This window comes from Grus americana, unplaced genomic scaffold (genome assembly GCF_028858705.1).
Source record: "Grus americana isolate bGruAme1 unplaced genomic scaffold, bGruAme1.mat scaffold_688, whole genome shotgun sequence".
NCBI classification, from domain to species: domain Eukaryota; kingdom Metazoa; phylum Chordata; class Aves; order Gruiformes; family Gruidae; genus Grus; species Grus americana.
In genome coordinates this window covers 1-14,121 of record NW_026561905.1, presented here as the reverse complement: position 1 = coordinate 14,121, position 14,121 = coordinate 1, and the positions used below count along the sequence as shown (strand labels likewise).

The 14,121-nt window shown below is 53.1% G+C and overlaps 1 pseudogene; it reads left to right on the top strand.

The window, feature by feature from the left end:
* The first annotated feature begins 6,591 nt into the window (after positions 1 to 6,591).
* LOC129200919 (electroneutral sodium bicarbonate exchanger 1-like) lies at positions 6,592 to 13,834 on the top strand (annotated as a pseudogene).
* Positions 13,835 to 14,121: the final 287 nt, after the last annotated feature.

The window sequence follows — 14,121 nt, the reverse complement described above, 5'->3', positions numbered from 1 at the left end:
CAAAGTGACGTGCGGGTGGGGAAAAGAAAATGTGAAATGGCTCTGTAAGGGTGAGAGCGGCACATCACCGAGCAGGGCCAAAATCGGACGCTTTTACGGGATGGGGCTTTGCAAACCGTAGTTTGACGGTTGCCGGCACGGCGGGGTGACCGGTGGAGGGGGAGGAAACTGGTTTAGCTCTTCAAAAAGGAGGGGAGGCCAAAAAAAAAAAGGGGGGTGTGTGTGCTTGGAGGAAGGGAAAGGTGCAAAGCCTGGGTTTTCTCGCTGCTCTTCCTCCGTGCACCTCCCGTCCACGCTGCCTTCCTGTGCTGCTCCCCCGTGCCGTCCCTCCCTCCCCAGGGAGAAAAGGTCGCAGTGGGGGAGAGCCCTGAGCTCTCCACCAGTTGGAAAATAAACTTGAATTCCCGTGGAGGTAGAAGCGTTAAGCCGGTGACGGGCATGGGCGTGGAGCTGGGCGGTTGTGGTACCAGTCCCCTTGCTGCCCTGTCCCTAAATGAAATTATTTGGCTTCTCGTAGCGGCCAGTTTTTCTTTTGTCCTTGTTCTTTTCCATAAGAGGAGAGCGCAGGGCTGGACTCGGCTCCCTCCTGGCAGGGGCCGGAGGCTGGGATTGTTCCCTGCGCGTGCCTGGCGTCTCTTCGGCTCAGAAAGAAAGAAAAGACAGAAACCCACCCGGGAAGGAAAACGGGGCCGGGCTGAACGAAGAGCTCCCCAGATCTCCCGGGAGCCCCTTCGAAAGAAGTTTCCTAAAATGTAGGTGCATGGAAATCCCTAAGGGGGGAAAAAAGATGTAAAAAGGTAATAAATAAGGTGCTGGCACTTTTTCTTTTTTTAAATTTTATTTCATTTTTTCCCCCCATGTGCTACATTTAGAAATACAGACACTATTTTTTCATTTTGGAGATGCTGAAATATATTTATTTTATGGTAAGAGATGATCTAGTTTGGAAATGCTCCGTGTTGTAAATAAAACTGAGCGGGGGAGGGGGTTGGAATCCATCAAGCAAATCTGTGTTATTTATCACTTTGAATCTTTGTGTGTTTTGTTTTGTTTTGTTTTGTTTTAATTATTCTTTGATTGATTTTGGGTTCCTTCTGTAAAACTCAAATAATATAAATCTGTGTCGCCGTCTCGTGGGTCCCGTCCGTGAAGGGTTGATGTTGGCTGACGGGTCCACCCGCCAGAGCCGTGTCTGTCTGATTTTTCTCTTGTCACCCATTGAACGTAATGGGAAAAGAATATAATAAAAGTCTCGTGTGTCTTGCTGTGCCACTCCCGAGTCTTTTAAAGGGAGGAGAGGAGTTGGAGGCATCTTTGGAGCTTTTTAAGGGGGGGTTTGGAGTGGGCAGCGCTGATTTGGGGGAAATCCATCTCCCTGGGATGTTGGGTCAGGAACCAACCGATTGGGGAAAGAGTTGAAATCAGTGGGTTTGGGGTTTTATTGATTTATTTTCTTTAAAAAAAAAAAATATTATTTTAATTTCTCTATGCAAGTGATGGCAATGAGCTCTGTGTTGCAGGAGGGAGGGGACAGCAGCATCACCCACGTCACCTCTGCCAGACCGGGGGTGTGCGGGGAGTTCAGAAATGGGACTTGGGGGGGTGAAGGTGTTGGTACAGGAGAGAAGTCGCCCCATCCAGAGTGAGCAGATCCTCCCCCCTGCCTTTTGTGGCTTTTTTTTGGACCATTTGCAACACAATTAATTGCCATTCAATCCAAAGGTTCTAGTTATCTTCCTTTTTTTTTTTTTTTTTTTTTTTTAAATTTCTTTCCAAATCCCTTCTGGCACAGGTCTGTGGGGTCAGGCAGGTTCATCCCGATCACCCTTTTACCTAAAACTTGAGGAATTGAGAGAAAAATGGGGCACTTGAGCCAAGCCGGGGATCGGAGCCCGGTGCCTCAAAATCCCCCGGGACCAGCGGCGCGCGGGATCCCGATGGGATGCTCGGAAGCATTGGAGACGTCACCAACCGGCTGCCGGATTTAACAAAGGTTTTATTACGGTTTAGGGAAAGCCGCAGGATCTACAGCGCCCTCGGAGCTGTTAGAGAGAAAATGAAGCCGGAGAAATGCAGGTTTGAAGGGAAGGCTGATCCGCGGGTGCAAATTTTCGGAGGAGGTGACTGGGAAACACCGAAGGGATTGATTGATGCGGCTGCGTGTGATGGATAAATCCTTCCCGTGGAGCATCCCATCGCTGGCAGTGATGGACGGGTGCAACTATCCCCAGGCTGATGCTGCTGGAAAGCTGATGTTGCCGTTTAATTGTACCTTCAAAATAAAAAGCAAACAACCACCAAACAGTTTCACGGACTAGAAACTCCCCCTAACATCAGTTTAGGAGCTTGGGAACAGCGGATTTTCTCGTTCGCAAAGGAGCAAATGCTTTGCTTCGACAAGACCGCAACGTGGTAATATCCCCTGTAAATGCAAACGATCCCGCCGCGTTGAGACTGAAATGAAATGCAAAACGTCAGCACGGAGCACGGCAAGAACAAAACAGCCTCTTCCCATCGTAAATTATCAACTCTCCCCCAAAGCAGCTTAATTTTCCTTGTTTTATTTTATTACGAGTAAACACCAGAGAAGCCCCGTGAGCCAGCAAAAATGAGAAGCAGCGTCAGGCGTAGGAAGCCAGACTCTGACTTTGCACCACACCCGCTGATTTGTGGCTACGTTTTGAAATGATTCCTTTATTTGTTTTTAATGGGCTATGTCTGCTGTTTGGGCTGACTTACGTGAGCGGTGGGAACACGGCCGGGAAGGGGACGCCACGGGGCTCCTCCTTCGGGGACCTCTTTGCGGAGCTGCCGAATATAAGAAAACAGGTGGAGAGAAAACTTCTAAAACTGCGTTACCGACTGGGATCGTGGCGTGGTGGGAGGTTATTTCCCAGCGTGGTCCCCTCCCCCTCTCCTCTTTTTACCTGTACCGCTTGGTGTTGATGAGCCAGTGCACAAAGTCCTTGGCCTTCATCTTGTCCAGGTAGCGGGTGAAGTCGCTGGTGAAGGTGCCTTCCGAGTGTCGCTTGATGTTGGAGGCGAAGCTTTGGGCGCTTTGGGATTCGTACGACTGCCATCCGCTCGGGAGAGAAGGATGGGGGAAGAAAATGTGGTTTAATGCACATGGTGGCATCCTGCATTGTCCCTGCGGGAGGTGCCCAGAGTGGGGGGTGTGTCCTGTAAAGTACTTTACTGTGTGCAGCATCCTCCAGAAAAGCTCTAATAATAAAGAAAAATAATTTGCAGTCTCGGGAGGGTCTGCCAAGCCAGGCCAGGGTTGTCCCCGCCATCATATATACGCACTATCCTATCCCATATTATTTGCCCTACTCCTTGCTCGGCTGTGGTGGGTTCATGCCTGGGAGGGAGGGAGGGAGGGAGGGAGCGTGGTGCCGCCCCGAGGTTTAGATCAACCTCCTCCAGCTCCAGGACAGAGAGCTGACATTGGGGTCCCCCCCTTCCACAAATTCCCCCCGGCAGAAGATCCCCAAAGGATTTTCCTCCCACACAGCTGCCGGCATGGAGCGGGGCTCAGCACCCAGCCCAAATGTGTTGGGTTTGTGTGGCAAGGTTTTGGTAGCAGGGGGGGCTACAGGGGTGGCTTCTGTGAGAAGCTGCCAGAAGCTTCCCCTGTGTCTGACAGAGCCAATGCCAGCCGGCTCCAAGATGGACCCGCCCCTGGCCAAGGCCGAGCCAATCAGCGCCTCTGTGAGAACATATTTAAGAAGGAAAAAAAAAACCAGTTAGAGAGAGCTTTTGCAGCCGGAGAGAGGAGTGAGAAGCTGTAAGAAACTCTGCAGACACCCAGGTCAGTGCAGAAGGAGGGGCAGGAGGTGCTCCAGGCACCGGAGCAGAGATCCCCCTGCAGCCCGTGGTGAAGACCATGGTGAAGCAGGCTGTCCCCCTGCAGCCCATGGAGGAAGGATGAGGGGGGTGTAGAGATTCCCCCTGCAGCCCATGGAGGAAGGATGAGGGGGTGCAGAGATTCCCCCTGCAGCCCATGAGGAAGGATGAGGGGTGTAGAGATTCCCCCTGCAGCCCATGGAGGAAGGATGAGGGGGTGCAGAGATTCCCCCTGCAGCCCATGGAGGAAGGATGAGGGGGTGCAGAGATTCCACCTGCAGCCCGTGGAGGAAGGATGAGGGGGGTGTAGAGATTCCCCCCTGCAGCCCGTGGAGGAAGGATGAGGGGGTGCAGAGATTCCACCTGCAGCCCGTGGAGGACCCCACGCCGGAGCAGGTGGAGGCACCTGAAGGAGGCCGTGGCCCGTGGGAAGCCCACGCTGGATCAAGTTGCTGGCAGGACCTGTGGACCCGTGGAGAGAGGAGCCCACGCCAGAGCAGGTTTGCTGGCAGGACTTGTGACCCCGTGGGGGACCCACGCTGGAGCAGTTTGCTCCTGAAGGTCTGCACCCCGTGGGAGAGACCACGCTGGAGCAGTTCGTGAAGACTGTAGCCCGTGGGAGAGGCTCCATGTAGGAGCAGGGGAACGATGAGAGGAGTCCTCCCCGTGAGGAGGAAGAAGCGGCAGACTCAAAGATTAATTAGAGTTGTACATTTTTTATCTTTGCTGGATGCCTTCGCAGTTCAGGGGGAGTAAAATGCCACCCCCCACCCCCCCTCATTTGCTGAAACTTTGGCTTTTGTTTGCCTGTCACCACGCACTTTCAGTGCTCTGGTTTAAATTCTTTGGTGGCATCTCCGTGCGAGGCTCGCTGCGATTTCGGGGATGCTGTGGTGGCCGGGGAAGGGCGATGGGATGCTCGGAGCATCTCGCCACGGACCCGGAGGTCCCCACTTGTCCCGTTTCCTCCCACGTTTGCTCCTGAAGCTTTAAAACTTAATAATATAAAAGCAGCGGGGGATCTGAGCCGCCCCGTAACGGGTATTTTCCCAAGGGTTTGCGCCTCAGTCGTATGTTGGCAGCTTGTGCTGTGAAACACACCAAAACGCCGCTTATGCCTTTCGCCCCGGCGTTTACACCCCATTTCTCTCCTCCGGGTAGGTTTGGTTCAAAACAGAGCTGGTTTCTCCCCATCCACTAAGTTTTCCAAGCAGGATGAGTTTTGGGGTTGCGTGGCTTTAAATAACCGCCCATGCCCAAGATTCCGATTCCAAGAAACGGTCACTTTTTGTGTACCTGGAGTTGGTACACAGCGGGCGACACTGAGCTCCTCTCGGTGAGGGTTACTGCGGTGTCCTGGGGGGGTCTAACCCCCCTTGATTGATCCCCAAAACCCCAAAACCGCTGACCGACGTCAGGATGAGCCAGGACGAGGGTTACAAAATGACGCTGCTGGAAGAGTTACAGGTAGGGGCTCTGCCGAGGGGCCCAACGTCCCCGATGCCCCCCCACCCCGCCCCAAACGGTTGGAAACCTCTCCCCGAAATCCCGTCGGCATTTCCCCGGAGCGCAGAGGGATGCGGAGGGGGGAGATGCTTTGTGCCGGGGAGGGCTCCCGGCGGCAGGTTCAGCGTCGTTGGTCGGAGTACGGGGGCAAAACGGTTTCTAAGAGAGACGGAGACTTTCCTGTGTCACCCGCGGGGTGTTTGACTCCCAAACCGCCCCGTGTATTCCCACTCCAACACCCACCTAATGCGCTCGAGCTTGTGATTTTGTTTAAATCGCGATTTTTTTTTTTTTAAAACTGCGATTTTTTTTTTGAAACCGCGATTTTTTTCTTTAAACAGCGATTTTTTTTTTTTAAATTGCAATTTAAAGCGATTTTATTAAGCCCTTTCATCCCATACCTTTTCCCGGCTTGGGGTTTGGAGTTTCTTGGGGTTGTTTTTTTTGGGGATTTTTTTTTTTTTTTGGCAAAACCAAAGGGGAGCAGGATGCATTTTTGCTAAGAGGGGACGGAGGGTGGTGGAGGCCGTCATCGGAGAGAGGACAGGAAAGCCACGGGCGCGTGATAATCCGGCTGCCGGGTTACGTGGGCGAGTCCCGGGAGCTGGCGGGGAGTTAGCAACAGGTCGGCTCTGAAATTAATACTCGGGGACCAGCAAACTCGTTTCCAGACAGGAGCGTTTCTTCCTCTTGTTCGTTAAATTAACCGGTGCCTTTCCCGAGCATCGCTGCTGCGCGGTGGCAGGTGATGCTGTTCAGTCGAAGCAGGAATTTGGGGGATAAAAAGCAGATTTCACGTTAGTGTTTGCAGCTTAAATCGTAACAAGTTATTTATTTTCTGGCTTTGGGTTTGTGTTTTTTTTTTTTTAATTAAGTCTTTTTGATTAATGCATCATTATTAGTACAACGGGCAGCATCTGCCAGCGCAGCGTTTGAAGTTTTATTTTAAATTATGGGTTTGGTTCTTTTGGGCTGTTTCCCAGTGCCCGGTGTAGCTCTTGCTTCTTGAATTTCGTCCAACAGCCCTGCCAGGTCCCCAAGTTTTCTTGGTGTTTTGCTCTTCTTCAAACTTCGGTTTCAGAAATCGAGCAACTGGGTGCGAATCTCAGAGGGTTTTTTTGGGTTTTTTTTGTGTTTGAACGATGCTACGGGCTGTTTTATTGGGTTATGGGAAGAGAAACCTCCTCCAAGTCCGTGCTTTTAGGGCTGTGCCTGGAGGAGGAGGCACGCGGAGGCGTGATGCTCGTGGATTTGGGTGGACGCGGGGGTGGACGATGGCCGGGAGGACGTAAGGGAGCTCTGCACAACTTTTCCCTTCTCCTTTCTAAACAGGGAGATGACGAAGAGGCAGTGATTGACCAAGGAAGAACGAGCAACGTCGTCAATATTCACTATGAGAAGGAGGAGTTGGAAGGTGAGTCTCTGCTGAGATCCCGGTAGAGGAGCCGCCAGCCCAGCGCCTTTTCCTGTCGCACAAAGTCCCTGCGACGTCCCTTGCTTGGCATTTTAGATGATCGGGAACCATCACTTGTTGTTGCTCTCTCGTTGCAAAGTTTGAGTAAAATAGGCTTGGGAAAAAAGGGCAGGTCTGTGACATTCAGGGATCCAGTTAAAAGAAAATTAAGAGAAGTTGGTGTTTCCTCCTGGGGTGGCTGCACTGATTTAATTGCAGCATCTGCGTCAAGCGTCTCCGCGGTATCGAGAACGATGCAAACGCCGCTTTTTCGCAGGCCACCGGACCCTGTACGTGGGCGTGCGGATGCCGCTGGTGAGGCAAAGCCACCGGCATCACCGTCCCCACAGCCAGAAGCATCGGGAACGGGAGAAGGACTCTGCCCCGACGGAGCAGGGCTACCACTGTAAGTCCCGCCGCAGCGTTCACTGAACTCCTCGGGGCTACGTGGGTGCTGGGGTCTTCTGCAAGCAGGTCCCCGTGCCGGTTTGAGTGGCTTGCTGTTCCTCCGAGGGAAAGCGGCATCATTTAGCAGGACCCTCTCTCTTTTCCCAAACTTTCCTCTTTCTTCTCTTTTTTTTTTATTTTTATTTTTTTTTAAGACAGTTAAATGCATAAAGGATTTAGGCTCGCCTTCCTCAGAGGGATCCTGGCTTTAAAAATGGAACTGTGGGGAAGGGAAGGTGCCCATGCTTATGCAGAGGTGGATTAGATGCTTCTCCTTCTCTGGGGCTCTGTGCAAGCCTGGACAGAGCCAGGGCAGAGGGGCCAGCCCGATGTTTATGGTGCCGATCGATGCCCGCTTTGCCTATGAGCGTGACGGGCCGTATTCGGGCACGGTAACGGGACGGGGCTTTGCCTTCTGCCCCCAGACACTCCGTCCCAGCGAGTGCAGTTCATCCTCGGGACCGAGGAGGACGAGCAGCACGTTCCCCATGACTTGTTCACCGAGCTGGATGAGATCTGCGTGAAAGAGGGTGAAGATGCCGAGTGGAAGGAAACGGCAAGGTAAATCCCCGCTGCCGGCCGCGGTGGGAGAGGAGTCCCCTCGCCGGCAGCGCCCGCGGGCTCTGCTTTCCGCTCTCCGGGACTTTGGCAAAGCTTTTGCAGGTGCCGATGCGAGGAGCCTTCTCTCGCCGCCCTGTAGCTCTGTTAAAGGGGTTGCGGAGCTGAGGCCGTTTCCTCGCAATGGGGCTGATCGCGCCTGATGTCCGCAGGTGGCTGAAGTTTGAGGAGGACGTGGAAGACGGCGGCGAGCGCTGGAGCAAGCCCTACGTGGCCACGCTGTCCTTGCACAGCCTCTCTGAGCTGAGGAGTTGCATCATCAACGGGACGGTGCTGCTGGACATTTGTGCCAACAGCATCGAAGAGATTGCAGGTACCGCGGGCGCCGCGTCTCTGCGGGAACGGCCGAGCTCGGTTTGCCGCGGTGCCCTCCGCTCCCGAATCAAACCCTGCCCCAACGGCGCGTCCTTTTCCAGAAACCCCGCTGTGTTTTTAAGTTGGTTTTGGATGCAGGCTGGGCGTGCAACAGTCACACCAGCTTTTTCTGGTGTGTTTTTTCCATTTTTTTTTTTTGAATGTGTAGAGTCAGACAGAAAGGCCAGACGGGGCAAGAAAATTGCATTATTTCGAATGGGAAATAATTATCTTAGCAGAGTGATGAATAAGCACTTTGCTCGTGTTTTTTAGCAAAAGAAACTTCTTGCTTTCGCTGCAAAGGCTGAACTGTATTAAAATGTCTTGCTAAGCAAGGCTGGGCCTGTGTCAGGGGATCCTGCGTGGCACAGCCTTCCCCCGGGGCTTCGGGGCTTGGGACCTGGGGGGGTTTCTGCTCTGATGGCTTCGTTTCCCTTTGCCATCCCCAGATATGATCCTGGGCCCGCAAGACCAGTCCACGGAGTTTGACGAGCATGTGCGGGCAAAAGTTCGAGAAGTCCTACTGAAGAAGCATCACCATCAGAATGAGAAGAAAAGAAACAACCTTCTTCCCATCGTCCGCTCGTTTGCTGATGTGAGCAAGAAGCAGTCAGACCTGCACCTCCTTGACAAGCCAGGTGAGGGTTCCTGCAGGGCTCTGGTCCCATTCGACTTGTCCTGGCAGAGGAGAAGCATCCCAATTGCTCCTTGTCCGTCTTTCTGAGTGTCTTTCTTTTTCCTACCAGCCCAAACACTCACCCCGCATCCTTCTCCTACCACTGCAGAAGCTAAAAATGGGGTGAACCACGAGAGCAACGCGATGGACTTAAGCAAGGTGAGACGCTCGTAGCTATCTTATGCCTTTAGGGCCAGATTTGGTCTTGCAAATTTGGCTGCAGAGTGCTGAGGGCTTTGCTTTTGGGGTATTTGCCTGAAAATCGCTTGTTGTGCCTAGGCGCAGCTGCATTTCATGAAGAAAATTCCCACCGGGGCTGAAGCATCCAACGTGCTCGTAGGAGAGCTGGATTTCCTTCGCCAGCCCATCGTGGCATTTGTCCGCCTGACCCCGGCTGTCCTCCTCTCGGGCATGACGGAAGTTCCCATCCCAACAAGGTCTGAACGAGAAGCACAAAGATTTTATTTCAAAAAACCCCCACCCAACGAAAGAACATCAAGGTGCATGCATCAGTTTGGCGTCCCAAGGGAACAAGGGCAGGGGGAGCGAGGACATTTCTCCCACTCACATCCCTTCCCTGCTGTGTCTTTCAAACCCCTTGGCCAATTTTAATGAAAATTGGCCCAAAAATTAAATTTGCCATCGGTTTTGGTGAATTTCAAATTCCTGGCGGAGTCGGTGAGCCTACGTGTCCCCTCTGGAGCTGCGCTCGGGGCTGGGGGCTCCCAGGGATTTCCTTGGGTGTCCTTTGAGCAAGGACACGTTCTTCTCGCTCATTGTGTTTTTCTTGCCCAGGTTCCTGTTTGTTTTGCTTGGACCAGAAGGCAAAGCCCATCAGTACCATGAGATCGGCAGGTCCATGGCTACTATCATGACGGATGAGGTGCGAGAAGAGAGAATTCCGGGTCATTTTTGGTTTTCTTCACCTCTCTGCAGTAGTGAGGAAGAGGATTTGCTTCCCAACTGCCCACAGCTCTCCAGATAGCCCACCCCTCGTTCACACGCCGAAGCAAACGCACGGATTTGTATCACCCCACCTCTTGGAGGTTGAAATCCCACCCGGTGTGCATCCTGCACCTCCCCGGGGTCCCCAGCACCCTGTCCCCAGTGGTGGCGTTGCCAGGGCCAGTGAAACTTCCCCGCTTTAAGCAAAAGGGTATGGTGTGCCATGAGGGATGGGGACCTCGTGGAGGAGATGATTACAAGTACCGTGATGGACAGATTTTTCCATTTGGGGGAATATTTCCTGCCATTACAAGCAGGAAATTTGGGGAAAATGATCTTGCATTTAGCCAGGAGCTTACTGTAGTGCTTAGGACATCGGAGATGGGTTGTCCTCTGAGCAGGTTGTCTCCTGTCGGCAGGTTTTCCGTGACGTTGCCTATAAAGCCGAGAACCGGGCTGACCTCGTGGCCGGCATCGACGAGTTTCTGGATCAGGTCACGGTCTTGCCGCCAGGAGAATGGGATCCATCGATCCGAATCGAGCCCCCGAAAAACGTCCCTTCGCAGGTGGGTGCTGCGGCGGAGGGAGGCGCGAGGGGGACGGGCAGGCCGGCGGCCGGCCGGCCGGGGATGCTGTTCTGGGACCCAGATTCACCAGGTCCCAGTTTGACGCAGTCACATACCCAGACCAGAAGCCCAACAAGCCAGTGGTTACGAATCCATAGCTTTGGCTTATTTCCTTTTTAACAGGGAAAAAGGAAGATGCCAGGAGCTCTCGATGACAGTGCTTCTCACAGCAAGCCAGAGAAACACAGTGGTCCTGAACTGGAGCGCACGGGAAGGTGTGAGCTTTAATAGTTTGTGGGGTTTGTTGTTTGTTTTTTTTTTTTTCTCTTTGCCTCTAGAATCGGAGCGTGCACCTTCCCTTGTAGCAGTTTTCTGGGGTTAGTTGGTTCAGTGAAGGGGCTTCACATTACCAGCTCGGTCCCCTGGGCTGGGCAGGTGAGATCTGGGCAGCTGGGCTCAGCCACAGCACCACTGCAGACAGATTTTCTTGATTTGGGGTGGAAGCAGCTGTGTAAATACCTCCAGGGAGAGCTCTGCTGCTTCTCCAAGCAAGGGACAGTTGCAGTAAGAGGGGATGGGCTTTCAGGTTTGGTCCTTTTTCTTTTTGTTGGAGGGGTTTTTTGTGCTTGCTTGGTTTCTGCCGGTATAAAACGGCCGAAGGAGACTGCTGCTGGTTAGCAATGAAGGTTACTGTCTGCTTGGGCTTGTCCTTCTGCAGCAAAAACCCCTCTGTGTGGTCTTGCAGGGAAACAGTCTATTTGTTTTTCCTTCCTCCAGGCTCTTTGGAGGTTTGATCCTGGACGTGAAGCGCAAAGCCCCGTGGTTCTGGAGCGACTTTCGGGATGGTCTGAGCCTGCAGTGTCTGGCGTCCTTCCTCTTCCTCTTCTGTGCCTGCATGTCCCCTGTCATCACCTTCGGGGGACTGCTGGGGGAGGCGACCGACGGCCACATCGTGAGCAGCTCTCTTGGGTGGCGTGGGGGAGCGCAAAACTCATGCAAAATCTTCGCTGCAGTGAATTTGCTTTGGGTTTTTTCTTCTTTTTCCCATTGATTTATTTCCTCGCCGCTGCCTCTTCCCTGGACAGAGTGCCATGGAGTCACTGCTGGGCGCATCCATGACCGGCGTGGTGTATTCCCTCTTTGCTGGCCAACCTCTCACCATCCTCGGCAGCACTGGACCCGTCCTCGTGTTCGAAAAGATCCTCTACAAATTCTGCAAGTAAGGCCGGCTGCCGCGGCCGAGTGCCGCGAGAGCCTTCAGGAGGCACTGGTGGAGAAAAGATGTTTTTCTCGTCTTTTTCTCAGTGAGAGTTGTTAGATTTCAGTTGTTTTCTGTGTCGCAGACGTTGCACGCTGCTGCTTTAGTATGTGATGGTGCAAGAGCCCTTGGTCTCTGAAGGATGGATGAGGTTGTTTGGGGTTTTTAGGGTTAAAATGAAGCAGGAAGAGGAGAAGCCATAAGGATGGGGATCCTTGTGTTGTGATGAGTTTGATGTGAGATGAGACACCCTGATTGCAATTCAATTTATTCTTCAGCCCCAGCTTGCTGGTAGCAGGTGACTGGGTGCAAAATCAGCCGGGGTTTTGGTGTTAGGGCATGGGGGTGATGTGGGAGGACACCACCTTCCACAAAGGGCCCTGACCTCAATTAGCCTCCAAGGCCTTAACACAAGCTAATTGTTAAATAACAATCATGAAATAATTGGCCTCTCCTCCTGCAGGTCCGCACCCTGCACCGCAGCCCCAAGGCTGTCTGTAGTAGGACATGGAAAGTGCATTTACCATCTGCAGCCTTGACGTGCTCCTAAATTGCTCGTGATTTTCCCCGAAGGAAGGCACGGCTCGGCGCCTCTTCCTGGCCTTTCCAGCCTTTGTTTGATTTTGGTTTCCCAGGGAGTACGCGCTCTCCTATCTCTCTCTGCGGGCCTGCATCGGGCTGTGGACTGCCGCCTTCTGCATAGTGCTGGTGGCCACCGACGCCAGCTGTTTGGTGTGCTACATCACCCGCTTCACCGAAGAAGCCTTCGCCTCCCTCATCTGCATCATCTTCATCTACGAGGCTCTGGAGAAGCTGAGTCACCTGCGAGAGACCTACCCTGTGCACATGCACAGCAAGCTCGACTTCCTCACCGTCTACTAGTGAGTTTTTCTTTTCCTCCTAAAAGGCTGCTGCCCCTTGGCAGGAGCTCAGGGCTGCACCTCCATTGCCTTTCCCTCACCCTCGTCTTGGCTTTTCTCCTCCCAGCTGTAAGTGTGAGGCACCAAGCCATCCCAGCAAGCAACCCTGCGTTTCTGGGAGAGCAACGAGATCAACGTGTCTGGCATCGCCTGGGAAAACCTCACGGTGACTGTAAGTGCCCCAAGCCACTACTTCCGCGGCCGCGGGGTCCAGGGGCGTTCACATTTTGCAAAAGTCAGAGCCCTTCGGGTGATGAGGGGCTTCAGACTGTGCTAGTGCTGCTCTGCAAAGGCATTCTTTAAATCTAACGTGTGGTTTTAACCCGCTTGGTCCTGGGAAGGAGAGTCCACCTTGTCCCCCCAACATCGTGGGTAATAACTGTCCTCCTTGACCCTGTCGCAGGACAATTTTTCTGACCAGGAGCAAGGTTAAGTGGGTGGTTTGATTCTTGTAGAAGTTGGAGGACTTAAGTTCCTGCTTGAAGGTAGTCCTTAGCTTCCTTACTTGGTTCCTAAGAACTCCAGTCCTTGCTTGCTTACTCAGCACTGTCTGTAGGTCCATGCATAAATTTGCACGTCTGAGCAGCCTCTCGGGCTGCTGTTGCTGGAAGCAAAGCCCAGGCATAGGATGGGAGGCTCTTCAGGACATCTTCATCCCCTCTTGGCCGTGTCCTGGGAGCCCTTCGCTGGGAAGGGACGATTCGTCTCTTCTCCTTGCCTTCCGCGGCTGTCTTAGCCCTCCTTCCCTGCTCCCTCTTTCTCTATCCCCAAGAACTTCCAGTGTTTCCTTCCCCTCTTGGCGTCTTCTTCAGCCACGGTTGCCTGCCATTCGAGCGGAGGATGTGCCATGGGTCTGTGATATGGTGTCCCATCACATCTCGCCTCTCCGCTCTCCTCTGTGCGGTTCGATGTGTCACTTGTTCAGCTGCTGCTCATTCAATATAAATCTCCGTCAGCAGCAGCAGCAGCAGCAGCAGTTACAAGGTCATGGATCTTGGACCAAGATCCTCAAAAGCCCCGAGTTATCCCAGGTTTCCTTGCCGCACGTGCACTACCTTTGTGTCCTGACGCTCTGTTTCTCCAGGAATGTCGGTATTTGCATGGAGAGTTTCACGGACCTGCCTGTGGACGCAATGGCCCCTACGCGCCTAATGTCCTCTTCTGGTGCTGCATCCTCTTCTTCTCCACCTTTGTCCTGTCGAGCTTCTTGAAGAAGTTAAAAGCAGCCGTTACTTCCCAACCAGAGTAGGTAGAAGATGGTGGCCGGCAGCAGTCTCCACACTCATTTCCCAAAATGGCTTTCCCGGAGCGCTAAGCAGTATTTGCCACCGCTTGGTCAAGCTGGGAAACTTGACCTTGAAGGCCAAACTCTCCAGCAGCTTGGATGTCCCCTCCCTCGTTTCCATGAGTGCTAAACGACCGTGGCGTTTCCCACCTGCTCGCGACCTGCCCCCGAGCGATATTTTGCTCAGGCAGTGGGAAAAGAGTCTTCCAAAGTTGTGGGGTTTTATTTGCCTTTTTTTTTTTTTTTT